This window comes from Lissotriton helveticus, chromosome 5_1, assembly GCF_964261635.1.
Source record: "Lissotriton helveticus chromosome 5_1, aLisHel1.1, whole genome shotgun sequence".
Taxonomy (NCBI): domain Eukaryota; kingdom Metazoa; phylum Chordata; class Amphibia; order Caudata; family Salamandridae; genus Lissotriton; species Lissotriton helveticus.
In genome coordinates, this window is record NC_136065.1 from 1,161,366,609 (window position 1) to 1,161,387,584 (window position 20,976).

The window sequence follows — 20,976 nt, forward strand, 5'->3', positions numbered from 1 at the left end:
CATTCACTGATATTGACACTACCAACCACACGGCTTTTACCATCATGCCTGATAGGTACGCCGATAGTTGATTGTGTTTTTTCACATTTTTCATATGTTTTTTCATATGTATTGCCTGTATCTAATTGAATAATGATAACATGACTCTTACTTGTACTCAGTATTGATTTGACAATCTTTATACCTGTTGAGTGGACGGCCTTTACCATCGTACATGATAGGTACGCCGTTGGACGACCCGTCGTGGACGGTTGTTTACAATTTAACATTTATTTTAATCTTTGTACATATTTGGTACTTCATTATTCTGGTTTTGCAAGTCAACATTATCACAAGTTTATTTACATGAAGTCCATGGCTCATGTGTCACTTTCCAATTTTGTTTATAATGATTGGTACCCATCAAATTACAGCCTATACTATTAATATCGTTGCTGCTTTTTTTGCCATTCAGCATATATCAGTCGTGCTGGGCCCCTTTAATGTATATTGGACATTGTTGCCACCCGTATTCCTAACCATGTTTAGTCTGTCTTCCTTTTAAAATGCTCATAAGATTTAGTCAACTAAAACTTCTTGAGTACAATTACATACCCAAGTAATGTATTAAATTTATCGAAAATCAGCACATTAATCATTCCCATTTTGGTGATTTACACCATTATAACAAATATCGCTGATAGTCTGTCTTCCTGCCACGTTACGTGAGGTCACGTGATTGTATCTCCGCGTTTGTAGGAATTTACTTAATATCCACTTCGAATCATAATATCTGACTAGCGTGGATCGCGTTGACATTTTTACGAGCCTTGAAAATCCTTGTGCTCAGGAAGGAAACCGCTCTCTAACGTTTTTTCACGAAAGTAATCAGTATCTGTATTAGATTGGGGTGCGAGTAAACATCTGTTGGCCCCCTTCCACTTTCAGATATTGATTACGCGGCTGCTATCAACCTTGGAAATCTTAAACTCACGTAGCGGACCCCCCTGGGAGCCCGGGAAATCTTTTCCCAAGGTATGCACCTTGTGAGCCTTTAATGAATCACGGCGTTTGGGGAGTATCTCTTTAAAGTAGTTACGAACAGCCATGCATTTATTTTAGGAATTGGACGTCTCTCTGAGGCTGTGGTAATATCGGTCGCCACACTTTCCAACTACATTAACCAGAGTCCCACGCTACCAGTATATCAGGTATGCTTTCACAATCGTTTAATACAGGTAATAATTTGGCCTTGCTTTGGGGTTACTAAGTTGTTTTTTTTGTTTTTTTTAATGATTTATAGAAAGCGGACTCTGTCTACTGAAACATCACTGTACAGAAACCGTCCCAGGCTAGTGGCCTTTTCTGATATCGCAGGTACGCTAGTGTTGGTTTTGTTACCTGCTTTTCCCAAATAATTTCTGTATTGTACCGAGTTGTGACCCTCTCGTCAATCCACTTTTTGCAGGATCCGACCTTCATGGCGGTTTCCCCATCGTTTTAACGCAAAACTACTTGATTTATGAGGTAAATAATGTTATGAGCTTTATGCTGACAATTACACACACCAGATATTGCTCCTTGATAACTGGAGTCATTCACTCGACAGGTACATTGAACAATAGTGAACACCGTTTACTGTTGTCTTTTTCAGTAAGCTTCAAAATATTTTCACCAATGTAAGATCGTTGCTTAGGTCTTACAATGAACTGCAAAGTCTGACACTGTTTACATTGATGTAGCAAACCACAATATTATCTGTGTGGTATTTCATCTATTGATATAGGCTGGGCCCGTGACACTGTTTTCATCTTGTGATGTCTCGCTTACCTCTTTTTGACATTTGATATATTCCTTGAATTGCCTTTAGCTCACTAATAGTGCTCTCAGGGTAACTCACTCTCTCTCTGACCTTGCGAAATATTTTTAGATCTATGGATCAGCTGGACCATTATTAACTTTGATAAAATAATTTTTTATGCAGATTTCTTGCCCCTTGTCCGTCCTTGTCCTGATGAAGACCCTCGAGCAAGGTTCCATCGTACACCTGCATTGATTTGGGTCGAAACGTCGACACTTCCTTCCCTTGCCCAGCCTCTATCTTGATATATCATTTATGATTCTGTTTCCATGGGGCATGAGTTTATTGAAGTAATTGTTTTATGAATTGTTATATTTAGTTTTTCATAACCAATTATCACTAATTTTTTATTGAGGTCATAATGACCAGTGTTTCATCGTTTGTATAGTTTCCTCACTTTTCACTCACTACCTTCCCTTCCCATTCCATCAGGGGCATTTATTGTGATCAATTATTGATGTATTTTATGAATTTTGTTCTACTGTACACGTTGTGATTAAAAACAATGTTGTGATACTCTTCTTTTGAAGTCATTTAAGATAATATCTATCGATAGTACTTGGGACCACTTTGTCTATATCACTCCAATATAAATATGGGCCTATAAGTCCCACCTTGCTTGGCACTACGGACTTAAAAGCAGGAATGGTTGAAACTCACCCTCATAACAGAGTACCAGTTAAAAAAATGCATCTAGTATATAAAACAGGCTGTGTCGATCAGTCGCCTCCCTCTCAACAGAACTACGCTCAAGTACTCTCTTTGAACTCTTCAACTTCTGGCAGTCTAGGGCCAACAAATTGACATACTGCTTCAAATTCTCACAATCAACACCTTACCTAGGTCACTGAATACGAAATCTTCTTGCGGTTTTTAAACACCTGTGCCAAAAGCTTCAGTCATGCCAGGCACTCTTATACATTGATGTATGATAGATTTTAGGAAAAACCACATGTGCCATCAATAATGTAAGCTGAACGTGGGACTCCTGCCCTTCTAAAGAGAAAACGGATCCAAAACTAGCCAATGCTAAACTGGTTTTTGCATGATGTAGGTTCCACGGCCAGTTTAAAAACTAGAGTCAGCCCTGCAAAAATATCCAAACCAACCCCACACTGCAGGAAGAAACAATTGGAAGAGGACTATATAGCCTTTTGAGATGGCAGCCCGTCCAAGTCTGAGAGCAGCCCGTGGCCTGCCATCCACTGGGAAAATGCTGGAGTGGCAGACTGACCAGTCCATCCACTATACATTCCAATAAGGCCTCCCACCAAATATTCCCACGGTTGGCCATTCACCGTTGTCTCAGGAATGATAACCCCTGCAACACTGCCAAAGTGACCAAGAAGTACTATATGGAGTCCATACAGAAGTGAAAAAAGTCCTACCACTAGAAGAATATGTCAGGTACCAGTAAACAAACTGGAAGGAGTGCACTCCAGCCATGTCTGTTTGGTTGGAGACAAGTGTGGGTATAGCCTACGTTATGTGGCAACAGGTTGGAGTCATTTGAGTCTGCGGTCCAGATGTGTTGGCTTCTCAGAGTTAAATATGTGGTTCAGCCTGAGGGAGTAAATTAGCATTTAGATGTGAGAGTCTATGGAGTTCGCCCTGACTTGGTGTATTCGATTACCAGAACCACATGAAAAAGGCTCCCCAAGACTACGAAAATGGTATAAAGTGATAAAATGGCAGAGATAAGCTTTTAAATGCCAACACTTAGAAATAGGTCCAGTAACTTAACCAGTATACTGATGTTGGAGAAATCCTCCCATATTCAAGATGGAAATAACCACTTCCAGGAAAATGAAGACTCGCTCTGAGTAGAACAGCTCTTATTTAAACACGTCATGCAAAATACATTCCTGATCCTGTCTAATAAATCTTTTTGGGATATTTAAAAAAGGCGCTCCTGTGCGGTATAGTTTAAAACAGAGAGACCTCCTTCTGCCTGACAACTTTTTAAACTAAGTCGAACACGTTATGACATTTACTATCAGATGTTTTTTATTTAACAAAAAATGAGTAAAAAAAAAAAAAAAGATTATCCCAGGCATTCACTAGATAAATGTAAAAAGTCCCTGTTAAACATAAAACTTTTCTGGAGCTGTTCACGAGCTTTTATATTAAACATTTCTCGCGGACTTCTCTGATGCTTCGGGCTTTTGCAAAAAAAGCAGTATTCTCTGCTAAATAAAAAAGTAATCTAGAAAACATTGCACAGCACGTCACAAAAACGTGTTTAATGCAAATTGCCATGTCCTGGTCCCACTCTAAAAGGGTACACACCAAGGCTCGCCTCTATTTATATTTACTCTGTCCATGGAACCACTAGCACAAACTTTTAAATTGAATATTATGATTTTCAGGCCTACACAAGGCAAGAGGGCACAACAAAACAGCTTTGCTTGCTAATAACATTATTTGCATATTAAGTGACCTGCAAAGACTCTTTCCAAATGTAACTGTTGAGCGAGCTTAAAAAACTTCATTCGGTTTAATATTTCAAAACTTAAACATCATGGAAGAGACAAATATCTTAAAGGGATTAAGATGATGCTTGTGAATTTTAGTAGGAAAGGAAACAGAAGAAAGCTGAAGTCTTAAGACTCGGACGACCCAACACTGAGACTATACAAGACCAGTAACCTTAATATGGACTCCTACCTTTAAGTGAGTCACACAAGATTTTACATTAGCACCAACTGTTACATGTGAAAACTGTTATACACTGAGAAAGCTCTTTGGTAAATTGTTACCTCAGCAAAACACGTGTTAGGTGAGAACAATATTTATGAAATTAGATTTCAAGGGCCGAGTTTCCAAATATATGAATTCCATTTCTCTACCAATTGAGTTTTAAGCCACAATAATCAACTGAGCATTTACAATTTACAGGGTGGGACAGTCACTCACGACTGAGGCATGAAAGCACATAATACCAGAACATTGATCCCTCCAAGGGAAGATCAAGGAGTTGTTCACGAACAGGGTTGTCATTTGACTCTCTCTCTCACTGTCCAAGTCACCATTAGTGTAGAGATTAGATAGAGAAAAGACGCCCAGTACCCAATTTAACTGTCTAACTCGTTTGCTCTCATATACTGACTGATACAGTGCAGCATTGTGATTAGTCGGAGCGCCATGGTTCGCTCAGCCAGGTACTGGGAGCCTGGGCATGTTCTCCACGGAGGCTGTAATGCAGCCAGCCAAACTGTCATGTGCACTGATACCAGTGCATACCACTCCCATGGGTGCTGGTATCCCCTGCCCCCTTCACTTCAAGACCCAGGACAGTGACACAAAATAAAACTATAATAAACAACTGTTTATTATCGTTTTATTTTTATTTTCTTTGGGATGCTGGCAGGGGGGGTGACGCTCTTCCGCCATAGCGGAGGAGCCGCTCCTGCAGGCAGACAGACCCTAGAGGACAAGGCGCTAAACTTCTCCCCTCTCTGCAGGCAAGATGGCTCCAAGGGGTCAGGCAGACCCTCAGCTTCTCTAGAAAGACGTGCTGTTTCAAGTGATGTCGCCTGGATCCCCGCAGCTTTATGAGAACTTTGCAGAATACCCCCGTCCTTTGTCATTAAAGCAGCCTAGAACTGGAACCAAGTGGGACGGCAGGAATCCCATTTTATACAAAGTTTCTTGATAGGGGATATAAATAAGCTGTTTACAGTTCAGAAACTGGTTGCGGTAGCTCATTTTCACAACTTAATTTTCTTTCTGCAGTGAAGACAATTCTCTGCTTAAGGTGAGGTTTCTCACACAAGGGAGTGATGATGCTGGCTCGAAGCAGTAGCACACATAACACGAGTACAATGAGTGTCAAGCTCTGCGCTTGGCGATTAACAGCCTTCCTGGATGGGCCACTCAACGGAAGACAAAAGGTTCTGGCCCTACCTAGAACCTGCTCTACCTCTAAACTGAATCGGATGACTCACCCCCATTTCCTTACCACCACCCTAATGGTAGTGCTTAGGAAGGATTACTCAACAACCCTTTGATCACATTGAATTTCTAAGAGCAGCCCTCCCTCCAATGCTCCATACTTCAGTGACTGTGGCTACACCCTCCAGCTCAGGACCCGAGAAATACACACCGTCAGTCTGGAGAGCCTGTATCAATACCTTCATCTTCAGCCGTATCTAAACCAAAAGCAATCCACAATGAGTTCCACTAGCTGATAGAACACAGACCCTACTGCCGGTTTACTGCTAACAGGCACCACACACAAGTTGCAATCAGCATACACCAGAGGCACAACTAGAGCCAAATTTCGGGGTGGGTGGGGGGCTACTGAAAATTTGGGGGGGGGGGGGGCTGACTCTTCCAGCAATGTGCAGAGTGTAGATGCAGGGGCTCTAAGAAGGGGTGAAAAACAACAAAGCCGCGCTAACAAATAAATGGCAATTCAAAGACCTGTGAAGTACTCGGGTGTGGCTGTAATAAGACGGTCGCCAGCCCGGGAAGCTGTCAACGGCCGGGCTGACAGACACGACGAGGGGCGGGGGCTGAAGCCCTTTTCTGCCCAATGGGCGTTGCGCGCCTGGCACACACACACCGGTGTCAGCGCAGGGTGTGGACGTGGCACATGAGCGGAACTTCAAACAAGCAGGCCCAAAGACACTGTAAATAATTTATGAAAAAAAGTAAAAGGCATGTTGCCACACTAAGGAATCAAAGACTGTATGCTGGCTGCCTTTACTATTCACTGTGCATGACGCAGGGACACAGGAAGTAGTTTTGTGTCACTAAAACTTTTGCTGCTCCCCCCTTAACTTAATAACCATGCTCTGGTTCTCAGGATCTCTTTCGGGCTTAGTCCTCAGCAGACATGCAATATTTTGCGGGTGCTGGGCCAAAAAGAAAGTCAGAATACCAGATTAATTAGCAGTTAGGTAATTCAGGACAAGAGTGCACATCTATGTATCATGCAAGGGAAATTCCGGTCTCAACATACAGCATTACGATAATGTGGCGAGAAGATTGTAGACATATGACTGGAGGATGTAAATAATCACTTTTCAAGCTAAAATAAGCATGTGTGGGGACATAGAACGAAACGAGATTTTAAGGATGTTTAAATGTCAATGAAAATAGTCTATTTAGTCACTTTGAGGCCCTAAAAAATATTTTTTATTCACCACAGGGTGTGGTGTAAACAACTTTTGGAGTCATCTTTTTTCCATGCAAAACAGTCCGATTTTTTTATGCTTATCACTGACAACGGACATTAAGAAATGCCTCGAAAATGGGGCGATTTCAAATGTTGCATCTCTCAACTGCATATGACTTTTGCATCATTACTTTTGGAGCTAACATAAGCATGCTTGAAATCGGCCAAAACAGAAGATTTTGAGTAGGAGTACCAGTCTTCGAAAATGGATTATTTTGTCACTTTGCGGACTTAAAAATGTTTATTCACTATTCTTTATGGCAATTGAGGGTGAAACTAGTGTAGGATTGTCCTTAAAAGTCTAAGAGTCAGAAAACAGGAGGACAAGAGTTTTGCAAGTTGTTGACTGAAACAAATAGTGTGACAAATTAATATACTGAAAATGCATACCTCGCTAAATGGAATTAGAGGTCAGCAGAGCAAACCTTGTCAAACTAAGTGGAACCATACAAGTTTAGACCCCACGAAGATGAATATTACAGTTTTGTTGTATTCAGGTTGCATTGATAGTTGGGCATCAAAGGTGCAATGTCCTTAAGTTTGAAATTGGGCTCGGATTGATTTTGGACATTCAAAATACTCTGTGTGTTATCACAATTACAATAAAACAAGTGACTTCGGATAAGAGGAGCTAATGGCGGGATGTACAGATTTAAATTAAAGACGGTCTCCAAGAGGCACCACAAGAAAGCAAATAAAATGAAGCTTGGAAAGACAACATAACAAGAGCCTGTTCAAGTCTTCAGACAACCACAGTGAGCCAAGTGCAGTGTCTGTCACCCCTGCCTCCAGTAAATGAGTAAGGAGGATGCTGTGAGAATGTGTAAGCTGCAGTCCATAGGTCCAGGAGGACTAGCATGGCTTAACCAGCTGCATTTAAGTTGAATCTGATGTTATCTAACGCTTCCACCAGGCCAGGTTCTGCCCTATTTTCGGGGGAAAGCCAGATTGTTTAAAACAAGGGACAAGGCACTCTCAAAGAGTGGAGACAGAATAAAATAGGAAGCGATGATGTTAATTTTGTTGGCAAAAACGTTTGTGAGGTCCTCCAGAAGGCAAAGAAAGACCAAATTTTAGATTACAACAGACTGAGTTTGAAGGCTCATGTACAATTTTGAAGACTTTAATTGAATTTGAGGTGGTCTGATGCAGTTATGGTATCAATCGGCCCCCTGGTTTAGCAATTGACAATTTCTGGCTAAAACACAGGGTACTGTTAAGACTATGTGGATGTCTTTGTGCAATTGGTGTTCTGTATGCTTTCAAAAAGGTTGTTTGCTGGTAGAGGGAGAATGAGGATAAGACTTAAAAGACTTAGGGCCTGATTACGATGCGGTTCGGAAATCATTCCGAACGAATCGGTTCGGGAATGGTTTCCGACCGTCTCGGATTGGGGGAGTCCAACCGACCGATTACGATGTATCCGGATGCTTCCAGATGCGATTCAGTCGGACTCCCATTGACTTCAATGGGAGCCTATATTCCGACCGAATGCATAGGCTCCCATTGAAGAAAGGGGTGGCGGGGAAAAACCTGGCACTCTTGTGGGCACCCCCTATTGCCTGCCTGCCACACTGTGCATGGCTGGTAAGGGGGGGCCCATGGGTACCCCAACCGCCCAATTGGGAAGGCTCAGGGGGCCTACAGACCAATTTGATTTGGATGGCACAAATCCGAAAGGCTATCCAAATTCAGCATCGTAATCGGTTGTTCGGAAACGCGGCCCGTAGAGACGTACGAGTCTGCTCCGTACAGCTCAGTAATTCCGAATGCTGTCGAGTTCGGATTAGGATATTCCTAATTCGCATCATAATCGGTCGGTCAGAAACTTTTCCGATTCAGTCGGAAATACACGTTCTCAATCCAATTCAGATGGAGCAAATGCCATTAGGAGGCCTTTCAAACTGCATCGTAATCTGCCCCTTAGTATCCATGGATGGAGTCATTTATTGAAAAACAGAGCTGACCCACCTAGAAAAGACTTTAGATGCAGTTTCAGGGTCTGATGGCAACATAGAGAGTGCGTCAGGAGTGTTTGACAAGTTAGTGAAGGAAATGTTCGACTATCATCTTTTGATAATGCAAGGTTGCGGTATGACAGGCAAAGTAAGGTTAGAAATAAAAACCATCTCCAGTGACATTTCCAGACCATTCACTATCCAATGGAGCTTCTTTTTCAGTGTATCTTCTTCCTACTAAGGGGCCGATTATTATCTCGTCCTGAAAGAATTCCTACGGAATCAGTCCCAGAATGCTCTCCGGATGACTCAGATCGGGTGAGTCAGAACGAGCGATTTATATGTATCTGGATGCTTCCAGATACGATTCGGTCAGACTCCCATTGACTTCAATGGGAGCCTGTGTCCCAAAAGAGAACACAGGGTTCCATTGAAGTAAGGGGTTTGCTAGGGAAAACCTTGCACCCTGTGGCAGGCACCCCATGGTGCCTTCCACACTGTGCATGGTTGGAAAGGGGGGTCCCCTGGGTACCCCCACAGGCCCGATTCAGAGGGCCCCTGGTGAAGGGGGGCCTGCTATGGGCCCCCAAAGACAGATTCTGGTAGCTGATTTGTTTCGGAGGAACAGATTCAGAACGGCTGTCCGAATCGGTCAGCGTATTCGCTCTCTCAGAAAACGAGTCTATAGAGCTGTACGATTCAGCTCCGAAAGACTCGACCTATCCGAATGCCTTTCGGACCGATTCAGACAACCCTACCGGTTTAGGCCATCGTAATCGGTCATTGGGAACTGTGTACGAATGGGTCAGAAACAAGGGTTCCGAATCGGATTTGACAAACCCGAATCAGATTCGGAGCACTTCCGAACAGGATCGTAATCGGCCCCTAAATGTAAAGTTACCTTCTAGAATACAATTTGAATGAAAGAAAACCTCTTGACCCATCGAAAGAATCTAAGGGCAACAATCAAACTTCCTAGGCAGATTAGTATCAGGAATGACGATTCTCCAATTAACATGCAGAGAGAATCTTGATTTCATTAAAGACAACGGAGGCTGATATTATGCAATAACATTTATTGCTGCCCAAGATATGCAGCCCTTTAAAGTGTAACAATTACATCATAAATAAAACATTCCACAGAGCAAGACAAGAGCCATAGCAACCAAGTAACTTCCTCTTTGAGCTGCGAAGGAAAGGGCTGTAGAATCCGGATCATCCATCGAAATAAAAGGATTATAAAGAAGCCGAATCTGAAAAAGATAAAATTATTATTATTATTATTATTATTATGCATTCTTATATAGCGCTCAATTACCCGTAGGCATCTCGGCGCTTGCCTTGGGAACCCGTCCTGGCTTCCCCAAGGTGAAAGCCAGGCATCCCGCCGCGGGGGGGGCCGTAGTGGAGATTAAGCAGGCTAATGCCCAGAGCTGCAGAGTGTGAACCTGTGATTCAAGTAGGCACCGAAACGAGAATTATCGAGTCCGTGGATATTTGGGCTCAAGACCCTGCCGCGTCGGGAATTGAACCCTGGTCCCGGGTCTGACCTCTGCTTCAGGGTCTGCCTCCTCTAACCAGTGAGCCACACTTCTCCACAGACATAAGGAGTAAAACTTGTACTGAAAGGAAGAAAAGATTAATTGCAAAGATATATTAATCAGACATTCAGAAACATCCACCAGGGAGTGGTGGAAGGGATAATATCAGCCTCAGTTGTCTTTAATGAAATCAAGATTCTCTCTGCATGTTAATTGGAGAATCGTCATTTCATTACAAGACCGGAGGCTTCATTATGCAAGTTCAAAGCTTCTCAATGCAACATTGCTAACATGTTCAACAGGTTTAAGGTAAAATTTTACAAAAGTTGAGGCATTAGACCAATCTGCTGCTTTCAGGATATCAGAAAGGGATCCCCCTCCCCAAAATACTTTGCTTGCCATCGCGCCACGAGAGGAGTGTGCGCCAAACTTAGATAAATCTATTCCAGCTTCAAACATAACAGTTCTTACCCACCTGGCAATTGTCGCAGAAGAGACCGCCTTATAAGGTTTGATAAAAGAAATTAACAATTGTTTCTCATTACAGGGTCTTAAGGTACACATTTTCTGATCATAAGCTTTCATACAATTAACGACATATAGTTTTGGAGAATCTAAAAAATAAGGGTAAAATATGTTCTCAGACATGGTCTTGGTTCTCTTCCAAATCTCGAATAATACTCCATCAGGAGAATAAAATCTATTACATATCTCTAATGCTTTAACATCAGAAACTCTCCTGAAAGAGATTAAACAAAGTAAAGTAGCTAGTTTGATGGACAACTGTTTTCTTGTAAGGAAAGAATTGACAAGCCAGGATGAAAAAAGGTCAAAAATAACATTTACGTTCCACATGGAACTATATTTGGGTTTAGGAGGACGTTTCAGTCTTATACCTTTCATTACCCTACGAATCAAAGGATCGGTGCCAATTGAAAAGTCGTTTAACAAGGAATGACCTGCAGAAATTGCAGATCTATGGCAATTAACTGTTCTATAACAAAGGCCTGAATTAAAAAGGTCCGCTAAAAAGTTAGCAACATCTACTACAGGTGCCTTCACGGAATCCAAATTCCGTTCCATGCACCAACTACACCATCTTTTCCAAGCACTGGTATATCTTCTCCTTGTTCCGGGAGCCCATGATTCATCCAAAAGGCTCTTAGCCTGCCCTGAAAGGCCTGAGTATCTTGTAGAACTCCTGAAATCTTCCAGACAAGAAGGTTCATGTTTCCTTCTAAGAGAAGAGGATGAAAGTCTCCTTCTAGACCCAGAAGGAGATCCAAATTCCCTGGAATAAAACGAGGAACATCCATCGCCAATTCCATCACACCTGGGAACCAAATTTGGGAATTCCAAAAAGGAGTAATCAGAACAACCCGGCATCGTTCTGAACGAACTTTCAAAAGAACTCTCTGGATTAGAGCGAAGGGAGGGAAGGCATAACAATTCAGATTGTTCCAAGGTTGGAGAAGAGCGTCCACTGCCAATGCAAATGGGTCTGGTCTCCAACTGAAATAACGATCTATCTGAAAGGTGAGTCTGCTTGCAAAGAGATCTACATCGAATGGACCCCATAAGTCCTGAATTTTCTTGAAAATCAGAGGGTTCAGTTTCCAATCGCTTGCGTCTCTCAGGAACCTTGAGTTCCAATCTGACCTGGTATTTAGATGGCCCGGAAGAAATTCCGCCCTCAACGTAATTTTCTGGTTCCAGCAGAAATACCAAATTTTCTTGGCTAGATCTGCTAAATGAATAGACCTCGCTCCTCCCAAACGGTTGATGTAGGAGACAGCTGTAAAATTGTCTAATTTGATCAAGACTACACTGTTCTTCAAAATTATTTTGAAACTCATAAGAGCATTCAGGCTCGCCATCATCTCTAAACAATTTATGTGTAAAGGTAGTTCTTCTTGGGACCATTTTCCACCTGTTTCTAAATTTCACAATCTGGCACCCCAGCCAAAACTGCTCGCGTCGGACTCCAAAATGTGATCCGGCGTATTTCCAAATATGGCTTTTCCGTTCCAACTGTCTAGGTTGTTCCGCCACCAAAGAAGGTCGGCCCGAGCCTCCGGAGATAAGGGAATTTTGTCTGAATACCAGAGACCTTTCTTCAGACCTGTTGATTTCAGTCTCTGAAGGGCTCTGTAGTGAAGCGGTCCTGGAGAGATCGCTTGGATGGATGACGACGAGAGACCGACTACTCTTGCCAATTCCCTCAAACTCACCAATTCTTTCAACAAAACATAGGACACCTCCTTCTTTATTTTGGACAGTTTCTTTAATGGAAGTTGGAGTTGAGCCAAGGAAGTGTTTACTTGGAAACCTAGAAATTCTAGATTTTGCGAAGGAGTCATGACTGATTTTTCTACATTGATAATGAAACCTAAAGACTCCAGAAGTTCCACAGTCCACCTCATATGGAGAAAGAGTTCCTCCTGATTCTGGGACATCAAAAGGATATCGTCCAGATATAAGATCAAGCGAACTCCTCTTCTCCTTAGAGATGCAACAACCGGTCTTATTATCTTGGTGAAACACCAAGGAGCTGAAGAAAGGCCAAAAGGAAGGCATCGAAATTGGTAGGTAACACCTTTCCATACAAACCTCAGATATTTTTAAGATTCCGTATCCATAGGGACAGTAAAGTATGCGTCTTTCAGGTCTAGCTTTATGAGCCAATCTCTCTCCTGGAGAATATCTCTCAAAAGGTGGATACCTTCCATCTTGAAATGTCTGTACACGAGGAAGGAGTTCAATAGCCTTAAATTTATTACGGGATGCCAACCTTTGTCTTTGTTCTTCACGAGAAAAATTGTGCTCACAAAGCCGGGGCCTGCCTTCGTTACAATGAAAATTGCCCCTTTTTCCAGCATTTGACGAACCTCCTCATCTACTAGGGTTGTTTGATCTTGGTCTAAAATTAGTTCTCTGGGGGGTGAGGTCTGGTGAGGAGTAGAAACAAAATCTATTTTGAAACCTTTCACAGTTTCCAGAACCCATACATCGTTTGTTATTGATAGCCAGTTTCTGCTGAAAGAAGCAAGTCTTCCCCCCTACCTTTGGGAGGAAAGAACCAAAAGGAGAGGTTTTTACCTTGATTTCCTTGACTCTGGAATTTGGCACAGTTGCTTCCGCCTCCTCGATTGCGGTAGTTTCGTCCTCTCTGAGGGAAAAAGGAATTGTTCCCTCTGATGTATCTTCCACGTTGGTTCTGATAAAAGGGCCTGTTGTATCCTCGGCTAGCAGATGGCCCTCCTCTGTCAGCCCTTCCAAAAAACTGTCGACCTCCAAACATCCTTCTCATGTTACTTTGTGCTCTGCTAAAAGCAGAGAAGGTAGACACGTATTTACCAAGGAGCTTAATAAAAAAATCTCCGAAGAGGAGTCCATTAGGGTCTCCCTCGACTTCCTTATCTGCTAGGTCTCCCAACTTGGGATTCATTCGAATTAGGATTCCTCTACGTCTTTCAGACGTGAGGCTAGCGTTGGCATTACCAAGGAGGCATAAGGCCCGTTGGCTTCAAACTCTTAAGAGTTCGGTATCAACCGGAGTACCATTAATAGAGGATTCCTCCGCCAGGTCCAGAATTCTCGCTAGTGGACCAAGGTGTCCAAACGTTTATCCTGACACTGTTACAGGCAGCGTTCGATACCTTTACGAGGGTCTCTCCCAGTTTTAAAAAGAAAGGTCAATAACTCCGGATATAATATAGGAGTTAAGCCTGCTTTATTGTCTAGGAAAGGCCTAGGGCATTCAGATCTCATTAGGTTCCGCGAGTCTCTCTCGAGGGGTTTCCTTATCCAAAGTTTTATAAACTTGGCTATGTGGTCAAGGGGCCACCAATCGGAACCTCTAGGGTGAGTAATATTGGAAGGGTTAAACATCTCTGCTCCGGAGGGGTCTTTAATAGAACAAGAGGCCGAAAATTGGATCACATCATCACCCAATAAATCATCCAATTTTTCTGAAGGATCAAAAATGTATCCATCAGCATCCAAATCATCATTAGGGGATAAGTAATCGTCATCATCAAGTAGGATGACGTCTTTTGTGCCGCAAGGGACACCATGTCTAATTGTGCCGTGTAGGACACCTGTCGCCTTTGCGCCATTTTCGACGCCTGGTCTATTTGTGCCGCTTGGGACACCTTGCTCATTTGCACCGCGAAGATTGCCAAGAGTATCAAGATGTTTGGTCTTTCTTAAGACCTTGCCCCCTTTTTTGGGAAGAGGTTCTTCCTCATCCGAAGAAGTCGCGTCCTCTTGAGGAATCTTCCTCTTTCTTATTGACAATGCCGCCTCAACTGCCTCCTTAAGGGAGGATTTGAGTTGACTCTCAAACAGGCTCCTCAGGGAATTTTCAGTGAGAGGAGCCTCACATGCCTCGTTTATCTTATCGGCCATTTGAACCACAATTCCCCTAAAGCGGCTTCTAAATGCCCAAATATTCTTAAACAAAATAAGTATTCGACTTATCGCTTAGTTTCCGCTTAAAGCGTGTATAAACGCTTAATCTGCCTCCTCCGACCGTTTGATGAAAGACGCGAAGCTCAGCGCTGTGCGTTGACATGGAAACGCACAGCGCGAGCTTTTATCCCGTCTCACCTCCGGCTCTAGATTTGCGCTTGGTGGTCTCCGACCCGCTCACTTTCGCGAGCGGGTCACGAAACACATGCGCGTCGATCCTCTCGCCATTGTGAGCCGGAAGAACGACGGAGCTGCTCGATGGCTCGAGCCCGTTGTCAGCGGTAAGCGCCTTCCTCGATATTTGAATGAATATAAAATATAACCACATAAAGAACAATCCCACACAACGGAAGAGGGGTCAAGCAGATTTAAATCAACATTAAATACATGTCGAGTCGGTACTCTTTAAAAACCATCCTTTTTCCACTAAAATGTAAAACATAAATAAACGGCCAGTTAAGAAACGAAAATAAAGAAAATGCTCCGCGCGAACAAACGCGACGGAGGCTAAAGGAGAGGAAAAGAAAAAATAAAGAAAGTATCCATGTAACAAATTGAAGTCTTTAAGTCCAGTATATGAAACAGATCAGGTTTATTGAAGATAAGATTCAGGTCAGGTAGATAAAATAGAATAAAGTAGATCCAGTAATAGAAACCCCACCAGGAGCAGATGGCCTCCAGCTCAGCCTCAGATGTAACTGTCCCTGCTTTCAAGCATACACAATTGGAACACTAAGTGACATCATAGATGCCTGCTGAGCAAGTAATGACAAACACTAAAGAAGGACAGAGAAGAAATGAAAGCAGGATGCAACAATCCAACCATATATTGGAAGGATGTAGAAAAAATATAAAATAAATCTACCTGAAAAGGGGTAGTACAAAGATGATCTTACACTATAACACTATCTAGTGAATAGATTACTTACCTAAATACGTAAAATCTGACAAAACAAACGTAAATTCAAAACATTAGCATCAAAATTATATACAAAAGAGGAGAAACGAAGAAAGTATACTTAACTCTCCATGAGCAGCGAATAAAAGAGGAAGTTACTTGGTTGCTATGGCTCTTGTCTTGCTCTGTGGAATGTTTTATTTATGATGTAATTGTTACACTTTAAAGGGCTGCATATCTTGGGCAGCAATAAAAGTTATTGCATAATGAAGCCTCCGGTCTTGTAATGAAATTCATATCAACTAAAGGCAGGCCGATTTAGCTTGTGATTCACAACCTTCCAGATATCCTACTGCCTGGAACCAATTAGTTTAGTTCCAGGTCAAAATGCACCTGTGAAACAGGGGAACAAAGCAGAAGAAAATGGGGTAGGAGGAGACACAGTCTTTCTCCTAACAGGAAAGACCTAGAGGAGAGAGCACAAGGGTTACATAAATAGCAACAGTACAGCCAATAGACTTCAATTAACATCAAAAGAACTTTAGCACACTTATCCAGTCGTAGGGCAGCATGGGACCACAGAAATGTTCTCAATAGGCAAAACTGCAGGAAAGCAAACATGGACACAAAAAAACGAAGAAACACAGGATGAACAGACCAAATGGTCTGGGCTTGGCATGTGTGTGGTGCGTTGGTTCACTTTTTTTCTAACTATCGTATTGCTAGGTATGCCACAAAAAAAGAAAACATGCTGCCACCTAAATGTGGCCACAATATGCACATAATAAAAGTTTACAATTTAAAAAGCATTCACTGATATGGCTCTCTTACCAGAAAATATTTGTTTCCCCTTTCCAACAAGAAGCCTTACAGTTGTTTCATGCCTTTTATTATTTTTTGTCTATAGGACAAGCAGAAATCACCACCCAACCAGGCACTCAGAGAGAGGATGGACACTCGAAATGGAGTCAAGATAAATTGACGCTATTTAAAGATAATATAACATTTTAAAAAGCACACTTTGATCAGTTTTGTTACTGCATTGAAACACACTATTTTAAGCCAATGTACCAAAGGTTTGTTCAGTCACTTAAAGCGAACGGAGCCAATGAGCAAAGTGGGCTCTTCCCTTGTCCCATGCTGCATACTGTGGTGGGCGGAGGTAAAATGTGAATGACAACTTAACAGACCAATGAATGCAGCCTGTTGATCAACAGACCCTCACTATATCTGGATTATAAACTACCTTGTTTAGATATTTTTTAAAAAACAATAGTCTGATGAAACAGCTAAAGGCCAGACCTGAGTCAACCCATACAAAGGCTACTGAGGGGAGGGAAAAAGGGCGGGGGTGGAAACACAAAGAAAACAATACAGGTGTTCGAGTATGAGAATAAACAGAGCATGATCTAGCATAGAATTAAGAAGATCTAACAACAAGCACTGTTGCCAGGCACAGAATGCTGTGTAGAACCCCCTTTGATCCAGTTCCCATCTTTTGTGACCTTGAAGTATCAACCGTGATTGTTTCTCCATCCTCTAGAGTGAATGCATGTGTTCTCTGCACCACAGAGGAGAATGTTACTCCTTGGTCTCTTAGGGATGCAAAGCTCCCCAATCTAAGATGGCCTACTGTCTTACGAATGTCATGTTCACGCTGCTTCCAAAGCACCAACTGCTAGGTCTCCCAGGGGTGCCAAAGACATCATGCCTCCAGGGCTCAAAATACTAGGAAAAACAGTCACTGGTGAACAGGTACGGGCTGGCAGGAGCGTCTGGACCTGCTGCTGGTAGAAGCCTATGCTGAGGCAGCTCGTTAGCTTTTGAGGCACCAGAAAAGAAGATCTATAAACAATTCTACAATGGGACACTGTTTGATGTGTAGTCAATCAGTGAAGGTGTTCCACTGTCAGTCCTTGTATCCCGGCTGGACAGTTTCCCTAAAAACGCCCATTGGTCATGAACAAATGGTGGACTGTTGGAAAATTCAGACTAATCTTGCTATGCGTCAAGCTTCCTTGAAATTACGTTTTTTGCTGATACACTTTCCCTTGACATTCTGACATTTAAGTTGCCAGATATCAGCAGTCTGCCAATAGGAACCTTCTCCAATAGTACTGCTATAGCCTTACTTCTTTTAGTCAAGTATGTTTCCTTTGATATAGAAGACCCCTGTGACAGGAAGTACACATTAATTAGCAAGATTGTCAGCCAAAACTGCTCCCTGGAGTAGCACGGCTCCTGGTACAAAGGTAGCATTACTGACTAAGCTTTTAAAGCTCATAGGCGGAGCCTTTCTTTATGCAGTGGCAAACTGCATTTTGTAATACATTTAGTAGCAATAAAATAGTACAATTGAAGTACAACAAAATGCTATTCACAAACCTACGAGTGTACATCTCCACCTCTCCTGACTTTACTGTAGGTAGATCCTTACACATGAATGTTTACTACTTAGGGGCCGATTCCGATCTCGCTCGGAATGGCTCCGAATGCGATCAGGCGGGGAAATTACGAGCCGGATGTGTGTTTTCCGACCGACTCATACAACTGTACGAGTGAGCGAGTACGATGTGGGAAACGTGAAATCGCTGACAGACATTTTACGGGTCCAGCTCCGGATCACTCCGTCCGTGTCGGCCGTAAGCGAACCGTGCCGTGCAATAGAGGCGATTTCTGACTGAGCCAGTACGATGCCCGATTAAGAAAGCCGGATCGAAAGCAGGATCGAGACGGAGATTCCGACTTGTAGAAGCTCCGGGAGACGGACTTCGGAGGTCCGCGCCTGACCCCCTTTCACCCGTAGCCTTACGAGTCGTTCACAGCGGGGGACACAAGGGTCCCCTCAAACACATGCATGTAAGGTGCAGGTGGCACAGACGTGTCCCCACTACAGGGGACGCCCTTTTGAGTAACGTAACTTTTTCGTCAATGGGAGCCTATGTACACGTATTACAACAGGCTCCCATTGACTTCAATGGGGCTCCGAGCGACCCGGGTCCGTAAGCACGTGTTCGCATCGCATCGGGCGTTCGGAGCTCCGGAGTGCGAGTCAGTCGCAAAGCACTCCAGATACGACTCGGACGGAGAGCTTTCCCAACGAGATCGGAATCGGCCCCTTAGTAATAAATGGGGAGAGCCAGGGGAGTGACTGGAGAAAGGGGTACAGTCAACTACTAAATGGGATAGCTTTACGAAGGAGTTTATAGAGGGTTAGGCAGGGTTAGGGAGGGGGTTTAGGTAGGGACATGTACCCACCCACAAAAGAGTAAACCCACTAATATTCCCAAACTACACTTCTAAAGTTACTACAGCCATGAAGGGACCAAAACAGAGGTACATTACTTCAGCTCAGAGCTGCAGTAAGTCCAGCACAAAACATGGTTAACCACTGGTACTGCAACACCCTGCCATACAAAATAATGGCGGCAGGGACTCTCTAAAGGAAACAAAGTTGAATTAACTTATTTAGAATAGTTAAAATATAAACAAATATATGTAAGTGTCTATAAAAATCTCAAAATAAAACATATGTAATATTTAATTTAAAAATATTTAATAACCTTATTTGAATTCATAAAATATAATTAAACTACTCTTAATTAATTGTATACATCCCAATTTTAATAACTATTAATGCATAATAAAAAAAATCTAGTTAAGGTGGGAATTTATTTTGCTTTACATTTAAAATAAATATATACATTGAATTTAGATTCACTTTTAACAAACATATTGTTACCATTTTTTTTTAGGTAAATATACTGTTTTACTTTTACATATACTTTACTATGGGACTCTCCAGAGTGAATCAGAATCGGACTGAATAGCTCCTCATGTAAAGAATAGAGAAAATATAAAACTGTATCTAACTTTATAATAAATTAGTACAAATAATTGTAAGATAATTATTTTTGTAAATTAATTTTACATAACTATTTTAGATGTAGAACTAAAGAAACAAAAGAAAAAAAACAAGAAAATGTTACATGACTAACTTAAATTAGAATTTAATCTTTTAAATATTAAACTAAACTTCTTTTTCTGACGTTTAAATGTAAGAAATTCTCACATAAAAGTATTTATAGAATTAATTACAAGTCGTTTTTTATATTTTAATAAAACATGCCAATTTATAAAATCAAATGTTTGCTAAAATATTTTAGAAATAAATTATATTTTTACTTTTTTAAATGAAATTAAGTTTATTGATAGTTTTATCTATTTCAAATCATTTAATTTAACATTCTTTCCTATGGGGCTGGATTTTAAGTGTCTGCTCTATTATTTTTAATGGGTGGATACTGCAGTGTATTGCAGTATCAGAGGTTGGTCATGTCTATTGCCGGATATACCATTTGTTTTATGGTAGCTGTAAATTTGTCTCCGCCTCCTTTTTCGGGGGAATACCAGCATGCAAGTATACACTTTTGAGTAACTTTACATAAAGATTTTGTGATTAGAAAACAGTAAAGTTACTCAAAAGTGCAAGTGTAAATTACAAGTGTAATTTAATCACCCATGTAGGTTGCTTTTGCGAACAGCCCTAAAAACTTTAGTTTTTAAACTTCTTTCAGAGGTAGCAGTGGGTTTTTATGGTTTATTTTTTATTTATTTTATTAAGGAGTTTTATATAGCGCTGGCCAGACCCGAAGGTATCGGAGCGCTTTACAACACTTTGTAGCGAGGAAATCACATAGTATAGCAGTAGTAAACATGTTGACTCGTGGCACATTGGAAGTTTTCACGCGCTGTAAAGCATTTGAAGCAAGGAAGTAACATATTCACATAGTAGTGAGCAAAGTGTCTCAAGGAGCTTCTCCGGGGGGGATACAGGCAGGAGTCATGATAGGAATGAGGTATAGGTCTTAGTGTCAAAGTGTCAAAGTGCAAGCATGTGCGCCTGGGCGGCATCTATCCTTTCAGGAGAGAACGATTGAGAAGGAGGTCTTTGAGCTGCCCTTTAAATTTTAGAAAGGAGGGGATGGTCCTGATATGGACTGGGATGGAGTTCCAGATTTTGGGCGCATTACCTGAGAAGGCTCAGGATGCGTTTTTTTGTTTGCGGGTTTTCGGCGGGGTGA

The 20,976-nt window shown here is 42.0% G+C and overlaps 1 long non-coding RNA gene across 1 annotated transcript; it reads left to right on the plus strand.

Annotated features, from left to right (window-relative positions):
• Positions 1–934: 934 nt before the first annotated feature.
• Positions 935–2,356, plus strand: LOC144753523 (uncharacterized). Its single transcript, XR_013594400.1, has 3 exons — positions 935–1,014; positions 1,102–1,190; positions 1,964–2,356. It is a non-coding gene; the product is annotated as an uncharacterized LOC144753523 (long non-coding RNA).
• The last annotated feature ends 18,620 nt before the right edge of the window (positions 2,357–20,976 follow it).